The sequence below is a fragment of the Polychytrium aggregatum genome (assembly GCF_025602895.1).
Source record: "Polychytrium aggregatum strain JEL109 chromosome Unknown BJ171scaffold_67, whole genome shotgun sequence".
In the NCBI taxonomy this organism is placed as follows: Eukaryota; Fungi; Chytridiomycota; class Chytridiomycetes; order Polychytriales; genus Polychytrium; species Polychytrium aggregatum.
In genome coordinates this window covers 183157-200662 of record NW_026516269.1, presented here as the reverse complement: position 1 = coordinate 200662, position 17506 = coordinate 183157, and the positions used below count along the sequence as shown (strand labels likewise).

Genomic DNA, 17506 nt, shown 5'->3' with positions numbered 1-17506 from the left:
CAACCTCACCTTTATCGAGCGATCGAACGCCTCAACGCCGGTGCTCCCCGTGGACCCCACTCACTTGGTCCTTGTCAAGGCATCCCAGTCATCGCTGCGCTCTGGATACAAGCGATTCAGCGCCGAAATCGAGCGGCCGGCCACCCCTCCAGCGCGGCCCAACCGAGCGTCGACGCCCCTGCCCATGGCAGCCAACGACCCGGAGGAGCCTCCCGCCGTGCCCAATGTCGAGCGCACCATGTCCGAGCAGGTCATGACCACGGTCTCTGCCCCCGGCACACTGGGAAGGACGCCCAAGAGCGATCCGTCACCGAGCGACTCGCCCGAACGGCCCGAGTCCCGAGGCGGGCTCTTTGGCACCCTAAAGCGGCTCAAGGTCGCCCGTCTCAAGAGCGGCGATGGAGTCTTTCACTTTTCCGCATCGACGACTTCGCTTCCGACTCCACCATCGCCCATTGCCCCAGTGCCCCCAAGCCGAGTCAAGTCGTCGCCGAGCTCGCCCCACCCGCCGCAACAGCAACAGCAGCAGCACCGACAGCAAATCCATGGTGACCACAGCTGGATCAGCCAGCGCTCGGCCTCGTCCACGCTCAGTGGCACGACTACAGCTGAGCTGCCCGAGCCAGAGTCGACCAAGGTCGATGATCTCATTTCGCTGTTCGAGAACTGGGGACGCAAGGGCTTGGGCCAGCCTCGCAAGCAAAGTCTGTCGCATCTGAGCCAGCTGATGCACTCGACCTCGATGTCGTCCATGGCGGTGAACATGTCCTCGAACGGACGCAAGATCTCCAAGGGCCACCACCCGCTTCCATCCATCCCTGCCGATGGAGGCGACGGTGGGCTCTCCGAGTCGGCCCGACGGCCCTTTATGCTCTCGGACCAGGCCCCAACCGAGATCTCGACTCTCCCCCGCAACCTCTCCAAGGCGAGCGACCGAAGCGGGGCCTCAGAGGCTCAGTCGGGCGTTTCGCGCAAGCAGAGCATGCCCTCCCTCAACGACACGCCTTCGAACGACAAGCGCAAGTGGTGGACGCTGCGGCGCAAGTAATCCCGGCTGCTTTGACGATCTCTTTGCAGTGCCAGGATCAAGGGCGTCGATGTCGTCTCTGTAATTTTGCACCCTCCCCTCCTCGTCTGGACTGCCGCCCCCTGAGCTCGACCATCAAGTAGTGCAGCTCCACTCCTCTCCTACCCAAAAGCGTCACAGCAGCGGCCTGTATTATCTCTTGTTGATCTTCCCTTCCAGCGAAAGCATCATCCATTTTGCGGAGAGGCCGGCTGCTGTCAAACCCTTTTGGTCCACCCGATTCCGTATCACCGATTGTTGCATGTCTCTACCACTCAGCCTTCTCTCTCCTCTCCTCTCTATCACTGCTCTATTTGCCCTTTCGTCCTCTCCCTTGGTTCTCTTCGCTTCTATTTTCTTCATTTTCGGTTTTCCTCGCAGCTGTTTGTGTTTGCCTCTGCTGTCAGCCTCATACGGAATATAGGGTATTCAGGAACTCATGCATGAACCCCAGCGCCAGCACCACCGCTGGCTCGAAAGCGTCCGGTGATCGCTTCGTCGCAGTCCGCCGGCTGGTCGTCGATTTCCCTCGTCGCGCCTTTGTTTCCATGATGTTCGGCGAGTCATCACCACGGCCCAGTCTGCGCTTGCCCCCTCCAGAGCCACCGGAGCCAACCCTTCCCTCTCGCACGCTGTTTGCCTCGGCTTCGATACCATCTCCGTCTGCCCCCGCCTCCGTCTCCATCCCTTCCAGATCCTCGCTCCCCGATGGCCGGAACCGACGCCGGCGCTCCGATCCGGCGGATCTCGTTGCCCGATGTCAATCCAGAACGCCTCGAGAAAAAGATCAAGAAGGCCAAGCTGGCCGCCCGATCTGGTGCGTTCTGTCCATCGCCCTGTCACTGCACAAGCCCATCCTAGCTCCTACGGCTTGTCCTTGGCTTCAATCTTCCCTCCATCCTCGCCCTCCGCTGCAACCCGAGGACAGCGAAAGCCCCCCCCCCACATCGATCGCCATCTCTGGACGAACGAACAATGGGCCTGCGATCGTGCCGGCCTGGCTCGATGACGGAACAGCACCGGTCTGTGCCTGCTGCCTAATCGCAGGTTCATCTGCCCGCCGATCGCAGCCGGCTCCAATGGCGGACCAAATCGCCGTTGCTCACGGCATCCAAAACTACGCCGTCCTGCCTCCGATGATACAGACGCTGACTCTATTTTGCAAAACGGCGTCATTCGCCACCAATACTTTGTGCCTTCCTCCATCTTTCCTCCCACTCAACCCAACTCCTCCCTCTCTCCGTCACGACCACCTCTCCTTCTTGCGCAGAACTCGACATCTTTGAGTGGCAAAAGATGCACCTCCGTAACATGGACTTTGGAATCGACAGCAGCCGCGACACCGTCCAGCGGATCGACTACTCGGCCGTCTCAGAGGACGACTTTGTCGAACGCTTCGAGAGTCAGGCGACGCCCGTCGTCATCACCGGCGCCGTCGACGACTGGGCGGCAAAATCCGAATGGACAGCCGAGGTAAAGCCCCCTCCCCCTTCCATTCAACCCGGCGCTGTAGCAATGTGCCCTGGTGCATATCGGCCTGCGGTACATTGCTGGCGCCAATCGATCGCTCTGGCTTCGCTCACCCCATGTATATATGCGCTTCTGCGTTACTTCTGCGTTACTTCTGCGGGATGCGATCTGCCTCTTCAAGAAACTGTTCAACCGATACCACTCTGAAAAGTTCAAGGTCGGCGAGGACGACGACGGCGATCCCGTCTACATGCCTCTGAAGTACTACCTGCACTATGCCCTCAACCACGACGGCGTCACCGACGACTCGCCTCTGTACATATTCGATGCCAACTTTGGCGAGCGACGCCGCAACAACACCGGCAAGTCCCGGAAGCGGCCCAAGCTCGACGACCAAGACACGAACGGCGGCAGCAGAATCGATGGAAGCATCGGCGACTGGGCGAGCGGTAAAGAAACCGGAATCGCATCTCAAGACACGAGCGAAACCAGTCGCAGCAACGGCATCGATCGAGAAAAAGTGCTTGTGGCTGTCGATATGGCCAACCCTAGTCGTCTGGATATCCTGGGCGAACCAAGCAGTCGCACGATCAGCCAACCAGCGAACCCGGACTCAGAAAACAAGCTCCGCCCGAGCCAAGTGCCCCAGAAGGACTGGCCAAAGCCAACAGACTCGACCGGCGGCGATCCGTCCTGGGCCGAGTCGACACCGACCGCGTCGCTCTTGAGCGACTACAAAATTCCAAAGTACTTTGAGGACGATTTGTTTCGACTGACGGGACGCAAGCGGCCGCCGCATCGCTGGGTCGTCTGGGGACCTGCCCGCTCGGGAACGGGCATCCATGTGGTATGGTTTTCACACGCAGCAGTCCTTGCCATGGAGGACTTTGCCTCGACCCGATATCGCTGCCCTGCTCGAAGCCGGACGATAGTGGCTCACGGCTGGTCGGTGTTTCACCACTTGTAGTGGGTAATCGATCTTGATCATTCTGACCCAGTTGGATGCCCATCCTCACGCAACGCTTCCACAACAGGACCCGCTTGGCACGAGTGCGTGGAATGCATTGCTGGTTGGCAGCAAAAGGTAGGTTTCGGTACACTCTGCGATATGCTGTGTCTCGCGATCCTCGTGCCTCTCGCGCTTCCTGTGGTTGTCATCTTTCTTGCAATTCCCGTGCATCCCATGCATGGAGCCAATGGTGTCCATGCATCCCGAGTACTCCATGGTTCTCGACCGTTCATTATCTCTCGCTACCCCAACTTGGGGCTCCTGTGCTCAAGCGACCGATGGCCAACAGACTCTTATGTTGCTGACATCGACTTGCTTCCCTATCACCCCAAACACACAGATGGGCACTTTTCCCTCCTCAGGTCGATCGCAAAATCATCGAACCCCGCGGTCTGCCCGACCACGAAGCCGCCACCTGGTTTGCCTGTGTTTATTCCCAGCTCGCTGCCGAGAGCACCCGGGACGAAAATGGGCAAACGCTGCTGGACCGGCTCGGCGTTGTCGAAATCCTGCAGCGCCCAGGAGAAACCGTATTCGTGCCTGGAGGATGGTGGCATGTCGTCATCAATCTCGGTGAGCGCGCCGCATCACATCCAGCACCCGAGATGGCAGAGTGTCAAGACAGAAGGTGCGAAGGCGTGGCTGGTTCTCGAGCGTTGTCGGACAGCCAGATCTAACTCTCCTCACCCTGCTGTGCTGTGGCTCATAAATCCATCATGCGTCGGTGCCCAGACTTTGCGCTGGCGGTCACTCAGAACTACTGCTCGCGGGGCAATCTGGAGTACGTCTGGCTCAAGACCCGCTTCACACGGCCAAAGCTCGCCGACCGGCTTTATCAGCGACTGAAAGAGTATTCCCAAGGCAACTTTCGCGAGTCAGACGATCTCAAGCGAGAGCCGAAGTACTATGCGGCACTGCTTCAGCGAATCGACTTGCTTGCGACAGTGCCGGCTCTGCAGCCATCGAGCTCCTCCTCCAGCAGCAGCTCGAGCAGCGACAGCGGCAGTACTGAGAGCGAAAGCTCCGATGAGGAGGGCAACTGCCGGTGCCGTGCATGCCAGCGCAAACGCAGGAGGCCCCAAGACAGCGGGGTCTCCCTCTCTACCAAAATCGAGCAATAGACTGTTGTGTCGCAGCAACCCCAATAGGCACCCCCCCCCTTGTCGCATGTGTATTCCCCCCTCCAAAGTACGCTGGCTGCCTGGAGACAGAATGGAGTGCATGTGTTGTGTCCGTCAACAGCATCTCGCCTCCAGAATCGGCAGCGTGACACAAACTGGCATGATTCGCCCTCGCCTGCTCTGTCCCGCTTCGCCTTCGTCAGATCGCCCCGGCCCGCGATGGTCTGCGCTAAATGTGAGTTGCGGCTGTGCATGGATGCAAGGCCGCTCGGTGGGCATGCCGATGCCGATGCCGATGCCGATGCCGATGCCGATGCCGATGCCGATGCCGATGCCGATGCCGATGCCGATGCCGATGCCGATGCCGATGCCGATGCCGATGCCGATGCCGATGCCGATGCCGATGCCGATGCCGATGCCGATGCCGATGCCGATGCCGATGCCGATGCCGATGCCGATGCCGATGCCGATGCCGATGCCGATGCCTGCCCTCCAATACACAAACTCCTGCTTGGGCATCTGCGCAAGAGGCAGCCCGCTGAGGGTGATCGGCAGCGAGCAGCAAACGTCCTGGCAGCGCCACACAGTTTAACCCTCAAGCGGCCCTATCGATGCAGGTGAACGGAAGCTTGGGACGCTGGCGGCGCCCGACACCTGGAAAGAAGGATCCTCGAACGCCAAGGTGGGTTCGTCCGGGCGCAAGCTCAACGAGAACAAGCTGCTTTCGGGCCGAAGCCGCCAAAAATTCTCCCCGTACGAGGCCAAGTGCCGGATCTGCAAGCAGAACGTCCACCAGCGGGGCTCGTTTTACTGCCAGGGGTGTGCCTACAAGAACGGTAAGCGGTGCTGTGCGTTCGACCGGCACTCTCTCAGTCGACCGCGGCGAGGCCATTGAAAAGCCAAGAGTTCGAGGACTGGCGAAGGGGGGTGGATGTCCGAAACGCCAGCGCTTCGATGCGATGCAGCAACGGATGGGAGCTGATTGCCTGAGATGCCTGCGCTCACTGCCTCTCTGGCGATCTGCAGGCATCTGTGCCATGTGCGGTGTGCAAATCCTCGATACGAAAATGTACAAGCAAAGCTCCAAGTGACTCGCTCGTCGTCAATCGGCACTCTCATCTCCGTGGAGTGAGAAACAGCACCAGGCCAATGCTGGATATCGAATGTCGACGCGGATATTACCCCCACCATCCCCTTGCTCTCTGGGGCCGTACTCGTCGGTTGCACTTGGTCCCCGGATATGGCGGAGGGTCCGGTTGACTATTGCATAATATATTCAAAATCCTTGTTGCACTTGACAAAATACAAGAGTCGGGATGACTTGGTCATCACAATGGGGATGATTCACGTTTGAAAGAAAAAGCACTCCTATTCTTCAATATGCACCTCGCCCAAGAGTTGAGAAAGAATATCATCTTCTGCGGCGGCAAACAAACTGGCTATTTTATCCTGCATATCGGAATTCAACTCATCCTTCTTCCAAGCATTAAAGGTTGTTTTGGGGGCAAACAATTCGAAACTATCATCCAATTCAACGATATGCGCATATCTGACTCTCAAGTCTCTGCGAAAAACGACTTCATGCGCACTTCTACCGAAGTTAACGGCCCTTTCAGACTCTTCATCACTGGATTCGGTTATACCTTGGAAAGCCCTGATCAATTCTGGCTTCGATTTCTTCGTGAAATCAAACACGGGCTCGGTATTGGTTGCGAAAACCAATATTCTTCGCACGGCCCCTTCAAAATTGGCCTGGCGGGTTGCGTGGAACACAACCCATTGGGGATCGGTTGTCGTCGAAATGAATGGAGTCGGAGACATGAAATCGTGGTCCCACACGAGGAGATGTTGACTGAGACTGATCGATTCGTTGAAGTTTGAGATGAGAAGGTACTGATAACCCTCTTCCTCATCAGACAAGTACTCGTCCGGATGAAGTGCCCTGTAATAAATGGTCATATCTGCCATGAAGGTGTTAGACGCCTCTCTTCCCACACCGCAAAGCAGGAGAGCAGGACAGGACAGGACGAGTCAGGCAGGACAGGACAGCTTACCTTTGGAAGCCGGAGTCTGCTTTGAGGGCGTCCAGACAGAGTGCGGGTGGCCACTTTTATAGCTCAGGGCAGGGTATCAAACGAACCCCGATCCAGGCCGGCGGCGGACCCGTCGCCAAGGACGCAACCGAGGAGGGTATCAATTTGTCAGCCAATGTAGAAACGCCACCAAGGCAGCTCAAGTGCACGACCTGTCAAAACGAATCAAAGACTGCGTGAGCTTTCCATTTGATTCCCCACCCGGCCGAACAGGGTGCTGCTTCCTGATATCTGCATGGAAGTTGGCATTTGCAACATTCACGATTTGAACACTTTATGCTTGCCATTCCGATTTGGCGCCTCCAGTTGGCATCATCCGTTCTCAATACATGATCGGGAATCCATGGTGGTATTGATGCCTTCAATATAGATATCCACCAGAATTTGAAGCACTCCTCACGAATGGCCTAGGAGCGGTGATGCCTCACACTCTATATCGGACGATCGGTGTTTGGATTCGACTGTCGCTGCCGAGAGCCGCCTTTCATGAGCGCGCCTTCTCCGGTTGACCTCTGTCTTCAATCATCCTGCCTGTGCCGATCTCTACCCGACTGGCCCGGCTTGTCCTGATCTCTTACCCGTATCGGCTCTGCATCGGCCCTGCATCGGTCTGCCTTGAAGCCGCGGCATCGACTCTGGCCTCCGGCCGTGCCCAACCATGAACAACTGGCTCTCCAATATCGCGTCGCAGTCGCAGGATGCTGGTTCCTGGATCAAAAACACCATCATGACGGTGGAATCCAACTTTGATAAGGTTCTTGAGATTCGGCCTGCGACCGTCGGTACGTCCGAGTCGCGATCTTCACACTGGGCCGGGCACTGATAGAGGGAGAGGATCTCTGGCGGATGCGCGAGCATCCAGGGAGATGCATGAACGGCAAACCAATCGACCGGGATCTTGCAATTGCAGTGAGCATCGCTTCATCGAGTCGGTTCCCGATCTCGTGGCTCATGGTTTCGTTCTCCATAAATGTCCTGGAAAAACGATCCCCTGAACCCGGCATATAGATGATCAAGGCAAGCCCATTGCCAATGCTACCGCCAAACCACGGCACACCGATCCGTTGAATCGTATCGCTGCTTCAGGCCCAACGCTCCAGCCTCAAATCGGATCGCACGGCTCGACAGGCCCTCACGACACAGACGATTTTTTCTCGACAATGTTTGCAGACCTCGACTCCTCCAGCCCGAAGCTCGGGTCGCCTCAGCCACGAGCAGACAGTGCTGCTGCTGCTGCCGCTGTTGGTGCCGCCGCTGCTGCTTCTGGGCCGGCGAGTCCTGCCATCGATCGAGCCCGACTCGCCAACTCACCGCGACCCAGCCTCGAGTCTCGTCTGAAAAGCATCACGGGCGGCTCGCGATCGGCCCAGAAGGACCGGGTCGAAGAGACTGCACCATGCATCCAACAAGCGGAACATGCAAACTCGGAGGAGCTACCGATCGTGCAAGCCATAGAGCCAGCCAAACAGACAGAAGCTGAGCTCGCGACTCACACCGAGAGTCATGTCGAGAGCCCCAGTCCTTCAAAAGTACCCGAGTCGGTCTCGGACGGTTTCGTTCCGGTTGTTCCTGAGGGCGACCTCCCAGGCGGATTTCCCAAGCCAGCGGAGCACTTCGCTGCTGATCAAGCACCGGCGACCAGCAACGATTTACCGCACGAGCCTCCGCCCGGCCAGAATTCGCCGGTGCCGACGACGATACACGAAATTGAAGCTGATCCGTCCGATACACAGACTGGGACAGACAGGGAAGACATGGCCCCGATTGACGCAGTGGTCGGTGCCAGCAAATATGCCGCTCGCCATCCAGGCGATCCAACACCGTCGTTGTCTCTATCGCCGTCGCCCGAGCCACAAGATACCACGTCCACAGGCGAGACTGTGCTGGAAGAGGCCGAGGCACTGTCGCTGTCCAAGGACACCGACCTCTACTTTTCATGTCCCTCCATGCCGGTACATCCCAACGATGGCAAGCATTCCACTTGGGCGAGCCAGCCTCCACGCCCTCCTGACGAAACGAAGCCAGAGAATGTACACACGACAGCCGCGAGCACTCTGGAAACGACCAAGGTCTCCGAGCCGCCCGAGAATTGTCTGGATATGGATCATCTTCACCAACTCCGCGAGTCACTTCGAGTCTGTGAAGAGAGGGCGGCTTTGGCGGAAGCCAGACTTGCCCAGGCCGAGAGGGTATGTAGCCGCAACAGCTCATCGGTTCTGCACGACATGCCTGAATGCTTGCGCTCTTAGAGTGACCACGGGCAATGGTGGACCTATGGACGATGGTCGAGCTATGGATACGGCGGCCTCATTGTGCTTGGGCTCTTCTCGATGTCTAGGAACGAGCCGAGACCAAAAAGTCGACCCAGAACAAAGGCGTCAGCCAGGAGACTGTCGATGGGCTGATCAAGCGCCTGCAGGAAAAAGAGGAAACTATTCGAGGGCTCTTGCGGGAAGGTACCATGTCGACGATGACTGTTTGTCGTTGGCAAGGGGTGTCAATTCAGCACCACCGAGTCCAGCGGCCATGTCATGCAGTCTGAGGCAACCCCACAGACGATAGCTCACTGGGTCGATGGAGGATGCGCAAATGTATCTCTGATGTCTGTCTTGGTCGACGGACAGGTGAGACACTTTCCAAGAAAGAGCTCAAGAACAACAACATTATCAAGAAGCTTCGGGCCAAAGAATCCGAGACAGAAAAGGAGCTCAAAGAGCTGATCAAGTACAAGACATCGACGTCGGTTGAGGTGGCTGAGATGAAGGAGAAGCTCGTTCGGATGGCCGAGTCCGAAAAGCGTCAGATCGGTGAGTAGGAGCTCGACTCGGCCTGTGTGATCGCGGTGAGCCATGCTTCTCTGAAGGCAACTTGGATGGGCTGACCTCCCTGGTACTTTGTGCATCTTGCCTCGACATCAGATCATATTCGAAACATCACCGATCTGAACGATAAGCAGCACGCGCAGAACATCAAGCTCGAGAGTGACATGGGTGTGCTGCGCGAGCTACAGGCGGACACCCAGGTATGCGCTTTCCTGGCCATCGTCAAGATTGATCGATGGGAGATGACTGATTCAGCCCCCAACCGATCATTGCGCTTACTTCCGTCTGCAGAGCGCACTCGATAGGTCTTGGAAAGAAATCAGCGAACTCAGGCAGCAGAACGCAGAGGCAGTCGCAGCAGCCCAGACACAAGCACTCGAAGCTATGGTTGGTCGGCAGCTCCATTTATCTGTGATACAGAGTCTTGGTGAATGCTCGCAGCAGCGTACTGATAGCAAAGCACCACTTTGATCCCGTCTGCTGGATTGGACTACCGATGGAGTGCAGGCCCACGAGAACACAGAGCTTGAGAAGCAACTTGCCGAACTCAAGATCTCGTCCGACATCACGGATCAGAGTCTGCGCCGAGAAGTATGGATTGCTTTGTGGACGCACCGTGGGTGGGCTGCAAGATCGCAGGTGCATCGATCAGTGGGTCAACCGAGCGCGCACTGCTTCCGTCGCAGTCACTGATACATGGCGCTGCTGTTTAACATTGTGTGTCTGCAGATCTATGAGCTTCGTCTGTCGCTGTCGGCAGTCGAGGAGGAATCTGGACTCCGAGAAGGTATCGCTGATCGCATTGCGGGGCTGCTTCATCCCGCATTCAGATCGGCTGATGGGCGATACATTCAGTACTGTGACTCCTCGTAAATCTGACTGCATCTCGCTGTGGTGGCTTTGTTCAGACGCTCTCCGACACGAAGTTGCTGTAAGTGTCATACCGACGTATCTGTGCACTTGAGATCGTATGCATGCGACTGTGCTCCAAGCATGTACGCGGTCGGACTTTGCGCGGGCTCATCGTCGCCACTGGACATCACAGTCACTGCATGCCAAGTTACAAGCAGCCGAGGCCAAGAGCGAAGATCTCACCTTTGTTTCGCAAGAAATGCGAGAAAAGCCATTGCTGCGCCAAATCGAGATTCTACAGGCACAATTGGCAAAGTCAAACAGCGGGTGGCAGGAAGTAGAGGGCTCGTGAGTAATTCCCTCATCCGTTAGACACCGGGAGCGACGGGAGGGATACCTGGATGACGGACAATTTGCTGACTCAAAGCCAGTCTGACTCTTCGGATTCGTGAATGCGAGGCCAAACTCAACGCATCGTTGCAAGCGGAGACGGAGTGGTCGAACAAGTACGAGAAGCTGGTAAGGGCGCCACGAACGCAGGACACAGACACTGGTGCTCGTTGCTCTCCTCGAGGTGTCGATTGGCACTGACGCCGAATCCACGACATCCCAGCTGGCGAGCAACAAGGCCATCGAATCCGCAGCCAAACACGAGCAAGCACAGCGAGAGGAGCTTGAAAAAGCGCTGCAGGTATGTGCAGTGACCGAGCCATTCTCGATTTTGAGATGGCGGACATATTGCAGCTTTGCCAAACCTGAAGCCTTGTGCGATACCTAAGCAAGCGTAGAACAACGTGACGGACACGAGCGACTGGTACAACCGGCGAGACATTATGACGCCACAATGAACATGTCCTTCTTACCACCCAATGGCATCGACCAGTCCGAGCGCCAAAGGCTTGAGCAAGCGGAGCAGACGATCGGAGCCCTTCGCGATGAAAAGGATAAGCTCCGAGCCGAGCACCAGCGGGCAATGCGCGAAGCTAGCGACGACTATGACGTAAGGCGCCGTGTGCGACGCATTCCTCGGGCTCTTTGTCGATCATGGACTATGACTCACTGTGTCTTTGGCCACTGCATAATAGAGGAAGCTCGATCGGTTGCTCAGTGAAGAGCGCCGGTTACATGAGGACAGGCTCCTCCAAGAACGCAAGCGACAGCGGGACCGATCAGACTTGAAACTCGATCTGAACATTGGGCTAACAGGAAGCCCCGTGCTCTCGCCCGCAGCGAGATCGCCCCGACCGTCAGAATACACAGCTGCATCAAGCTATTCAGTCAAGGTTTGTTGTTCGGCACGCCCAAAGCACATTCGTGTCTGTCTTGAGGAGCCGAGAGCGTAAGAATCGGCCTATAATACTAAACTCCAACGTCAGACGCCGCAGGGAGGCGATGGGGCTTTCGGACTCGGTGAGAGCATCACATCGGGCACAAGCCCTGCAATTACGATCGACAAACTGGTGTCCGCCTTGCGCCAGAGTCAGTCGCAAGTCTCAGCACTGCAAGCCCAGCTCAAGATAACGACGCAGACACGGGGTAAGGTGCCACGCTTGGGCAAGGGGGCTTATGTGGCTTGCAATTGGCCCATGTGCCATCACGCTAGCCCGCCAACTTGGCACTCGACAACAGCGGCTGCGTGCCGGGAAATGGAGGAGGGCACCATGCGCTGTGTTCAGAGGCGACTGTCTTGCCCTGGCGATACTAACGAAACATGTCTCGGATCTCTCGACAGATGAGTTGGCCGAGGAGCTTGTCAAAGTCACACACGATCTTGATATCATGTGAGTGTGACCAGAGCCAGTCGAGCTGCCGGTTATGTCAGGGCGAGGTTCATCGCGCGTGTTATGGAGGCTGATCTTGGTTGCTGATGCAAACAGGAAGCGGGATGTGCAGAAACTAGCCCGATTGGAGACCGAGTACCGCAGCTTGACGGAACGGTAAGAACATGTCGGTACGAGCGTTCATGCATTGAAGGAACACTGCCGTACCTCAGGTGCTGATGGCAGACACAACCGGACGCAGATATGACTCGGCGCTCGAGATGCTGGGCGAGAAGACAGAGAAGGTCGAGGAGCTCGAGGCGGATATCGAGGATATGAAAGCGGCATACCGCGAGCAGCTTCACGACCTGCTTATCCAGCTCGAGGAGCAGAAGCGCCTGAGGCGGCTGTGAGCGAGACACAACGGAGGGCCAAGAGGGGGCGAGGCGGACGGCGATGTCAACGGGGGCTGATGGAGCAATAGACAGCCTCAATACCACATGCGGCGGCGTAGCCCACACACAGTGAATGTTGTTCGTGTGATGGGTGGGTTGTGGGTAGGGTGAGCAAAATGGAGTGAGCAATGTGGTGTGAGTGATGTGGTGTGTCATGTGGTGTGGTGTGTCACGTGTGTTTGGTGAATGAGTGATGAACTGATTTGGTTATAGTCCCAGTATCGATGTGCCGAAACAGGGTGATATGGCCGAGTCGGTCTAAGGCGTCCGACTCAAGTTCGGATCTCGCAAGAGGCGTGGGTTCGAATCCCACTGTCACCAATCACACCAGCCATGATAGTATAGTGGTAGTACATTGCGTTGTGGCCGCACCGACCCTGGTTCGATTCCAGGTCATGGCATTTTGCACACCGTTGTTTTGCTCATCCTTCCGTTTGCACGTTTTTCACTCGCTTGCTCGTTGTGCGCCGCGCCCTGTTTTCCCGATGGCTTGCTCGGCGCGCACGCGCGCTGTGCGAGGTGTGGCACGGGGGCTGTCTCTGTCGCGGGCTTTCCGCGTTCTGTGCTCCGGTACACGCACCCTGAACAGGACTGTGCGACGTCGGTGTGCACTCTCTTGTACACCCACCACCCGCTCACGGGCTTGTGCCACGCGCACGCCCCCGCGCCGGCTGTACCGCTGTCCCTCTCCCCACAGTGCCGTGTGGTGACACTGCCACGCGACAGGCCCCTTGCTCTTGTCTGTGTCCCGACCCCCCCTTTGTCGGCCCTGGTTGTATCCGCCCTGGCTGTCTGTGCTACCTTTGTACTCATCCTGCATATTCGCTGTTGTTGCTATTGCTGCTGCTGTTGTTGCTATTGCTGTTGCTGTTGTGCCTGCCTTGCATTTGCGTTGCATTTGCGTTGCATCGCCGTCGTGCCGATCGTGTCCTCTGTCTGGCTTTCATCGCTTCGTCTTCATCTTCGGTTCTCTCCTCGTCTGCTCCAACCTCAGCCCCGTCTTCGTCAGCCGTCGACCCTGTTGCGCATCGGCCCCCATCTCTCCTAAACGCTGGTCGGTCCTCCCTGACCATGCTTGTCTCCGTCGACCGCCGCTTATCGCTTGCGGCACTGGGTCTAGCTTTCGTTATGACTGCCTCTGCTGCCCAGCAGTGCTTCCCAAATGCCCCTCTTGGCCAGATTGCCTCGATAGGCGCCGACTGGAACTCGTACATCTCGTACAGCCCAGGCTCCAGTCCCAGCGGCTTCACCGTCACTGCCCAGCCCGGGCCTCCCAATCCCCCGAGCCACGCCGGGCTGCCCAACGTCGTTGATTTCTGGTATGTTGCGCCGAGCTGTCCGTGCCTGTATGGATCGGGAGAGGCTGTCTGCATCGGCCCCGGTGTTGGTTTCGGGTCGGTCTCGCCCAGATCGAGGCTAGGGGCAACATCGATTCCCTGCTCTCATTGCCTGCTTCTTGGGATGCTCATGCTGCCTTCCCTCTCCAGGTATCTGAGTTTTGTGAGTGACCATGATTGCCTGGCACACCCGGTGCCCACCGCCAAGTATTCGCCCGCCCGCTCTGATTCGGCTATCCCGCTGCCATCTCCTCTGCCTCTTGTTTGACCGCTTTCGCTCATCGGTCTGCATCGCCGTGTCTCTCCCATCTCTTGCCTCCTCACAGCCGTGCGCCGACCTCAGCCTCTATGACACCTTCCAGGCCGACGTGATCATCGACTCTGGTACCAAACTCTATGTATACCTCACTCAAAACTCGAACAACTGCCAGAACCCACAAGGCGTCTCGACCAGCGCCGGTACTGTCTCGTCCCGTCTGCCTACTTGTTGCTGCGGTCTTGGCTCGGCCAACCTCCTTGCCTCGCACACTCATCACTCACGTATTCTCGCCGCGCTTCTGCCACATTTTGTCGACAATGTCCGTGCTGCCTGAACGCATCCATACATCCATATCCGATCCCGCATCTTCAACCAATCGTCTTCCAACCTTCAATTGCGGACCTCGGACGGTTTACAGAGAGCGTGTATCACGACCTCTCCGACTTCATCGTGCCGAACGGACAGGCGCAGTCGCTTGTCATTCCGCTGAGTGCCTTTGCGACGAACTGGGCAGGCACGGCCTTTGATTTCACCCATGTTGGTGGCATGACCTTTGTCAATCAGCTTCCCAGCGGCAGCCGGGTAACGATGAACAACGCCTTCTTCAAGGGAAAATGCGTTGGACCGCCTCCACCTCCACCTCCGCCACCGCCCCCTCCTTCGTCCTCCCAGCCTTTGACCTCATCAACGGTCCCCTCTGGTACTTCCCCGCTTGCCCCGTCGGGTACTGCCACCACCGGCCCCTCTGGTTCCAGCACGAGCGCATCCGGACCCAGTGGTAGCGGCAGCGCATCAGTCAATCCTTCTATTCCCAATCCCGGTGGCTCTACTTCAACCTCCGGCGGTGTCGCCCCGCCTCTGCCAACATCCACCGGCTCGCCCAGCCCCAGCAATCAATTCAACAGCAACACGCCCATCATCATCGGCAGTTTGATCGGCGCCATCGGCCTCGGGCTCATGGTTGCTTTCATCCTGTACCGGCGACGCCAAACAAAGGCAAATCCAAGCTCCTCAATAAGTACGATGGGTTTGCGTCGCAGCGTGCTGCTTTGTTCTGTCAATGGTGCCTTCTCTAACCTCGCCCACCGACATCTTCCCATGTATTTCGTTCTTCACGCTGATATCCCATGATGCGTTCCAATCGCACGGCTCAATCTATGCTGCAATCATCCATCGTCCATCGCTCATCATTGATCGCTCATCGTCCATCGTCCCGGTTACTGTGGCCCAGATCCGACACAGGATGATCACCCCCAAAGCATCCCCTTGGTGCTGGCGACGTATCGTCCTCCCGAGTTCACCCCCACGCCATCCGAAAACGACCACTTCGAGTTCTCGTACAGCTTCAGCACTCCCTCGGCCAACCCGTCCCCGCAACAAACCGAGCCTTACGAAACGTATATGGCCCCGAACGAACCTCAGAGCCGCCACGCCGCCACCGGCCATCTTCCTTCCTATGAACTGGCGATGGCCGATCCACTGAGCACGCTCCCCAACGGAATGCGGGTCGTTACAACATCCTACACTGCTGAGAGCGACGCCGAACTCTCTGTCAGCGCCGGAGATGTGGTCCAGGTTCTCGTTCCAATCGATCAATCCTGGGTCTTGATCCAAGGCGACAAGGGCCGACGCGGTCGTATTCCCTGGTCGGCACTCGATGCACTGGACGGATCAAAGCCGCTATAACCTATCGTACCTTTGCTTTGGTGTCGTCGCCCCCAGCCCATCGCCGACCTTTTTCGCCTGGCCTTGGAGCTACCAAGCTGCCAGTATCACCGACTCAGTCCCGAGCGTTAGTCACTTCAGTCAAGCCGTTCGTGTCATTGCCATAGATTGCGGAGCCTCCGCTTTTCCCCTTCGCTAGCTATCCGCTTACCCTGTCATCGCCAATCCACATGTCGCCGCAGTGTCTATTTCGCGGTGCGCTCCGCTGTCCGACTTAGTGTCTTAGTGTCTTAGTATTTTAGTGTATACAGCGTTTCCAAAATGAAATGGGACACCCCGTTTTTAACCAGGAAATATATTTTTTCTGGAACCTGAATACACCCACCACTCATCGCATTCATGGCCAAACACAGCACCATCTTGATATCGAGATATCATTGAGCTGTCCAGAGAGTCGAGTGGATGCACCACACTCACACATCGAGACATCAATGCCTCAAGGAACATGATCTCGGTATGCCAGTCGATCATCGCCCATGGAGATCGACCGGGTGTATTCAAGACTGTGCTTCCCAAACCAACCAAAACAAAGCGATTGCCAACGAAGACAGGAGTGCAATGCCATGGCTTGCCCGCTGGGCCTACAGTCAGTCAGCGGGGTTCAGACATCTGAAGCCAGGAAGGAACTGTCCCGTTTCTTTCGGGATAGACTGCACTACATCCAATACAGACAAACTCGATTTGAGACATCTCGCACGCGTTTTGGTATCGTAAACGGATGCCGAGGACGTGATCTCCTTGATTCGTTATCACCATCGCACTGCCGTTGGCCGTTCTTGGCAAATGGGACATGGGACTCGATTATTCCTAGCCTCACAATGATCCGGTGCAATAAACAGTTCGAGCGAGTGCGGGTGTGTATTATATCCGTAAGCGGCCGTGTTGCACACCACTCCCCAAGCTTCTGCATGTCTTCCACCCCCCCCCTTGCTCCATTGTGCACAGACCACACGCACTCGTGAGATGAACAAAAGATTGAAATCGAGCCTCCATATTCAGAAGTGCTCATGCTTGGCTATGCATGTGTGCTTGGCCGCAGCTTTTGGTTCTAGCTGGTGTTTGTTGGATGCTGCCGGGCCGTGAGGCAGCGTCATGGCTTGCCATGGGATACTGATAGAGATTGTCAAGCTAAGAACCCCGCCGAGTCCCCGGAACTTGCTGAATCTGCACAGGATGCCGGGTTCCGCCAATCGTCCGAACCGATGGAAGCGCCACAGGTCGCAGCTGCCGCGAACGCCGTGCGGTCCTATGACTCACTGGCGGCTCGTTGAGAGAAAGTAATCGTCCACGGCATCCTGAAAGTCCGTCGCCAGCTCAGTGTTGGCAAAGGAAATGACCAGGGGCTCCTTTCGGCCGACCGAGATTGTGATTCGGTGGGTGCTTCGGACGATCTCGATGCCTCCTCCCACGACTTGGATGATGGCCGGCTGTGTCCGCAGAGTGCCAGTTTGCCACCTTTAGTGTTTGGTTCGGTTTGGCCCTGCCTCGCGGCATCTCCACGCTCGTGCGGGCTGGATTCACTCGAGTTGAGCAGTTT

At 57.1% G+C, this 17506-nt stretch overlaps 2 non-coding genes across 2 annotated transcripts; both read left to right on the top strand.

Moving 5' to 3' along the window:
• The first annotated feature begins 12886 nt into the window (after positions 1-12886).
• BJ171DRAFT_t298 lies at positions 12887-12969 on the top strand. Its single transcript has one exon. It is a non-coding gene; the product is annotated as a tRNA-Leu (tRNA).
• Positions 12970-12978: 9 nt separating this feature from the next.
• BJ171DRAFT_t299 lies at positions 12979-13049 on the top strand. The gene has a single exon. It is a non-coding gene; the product is annotated as a tRNA-His (tRNA).
• Positions 13050-17506: the final 4457 nt, after the last annotated feature.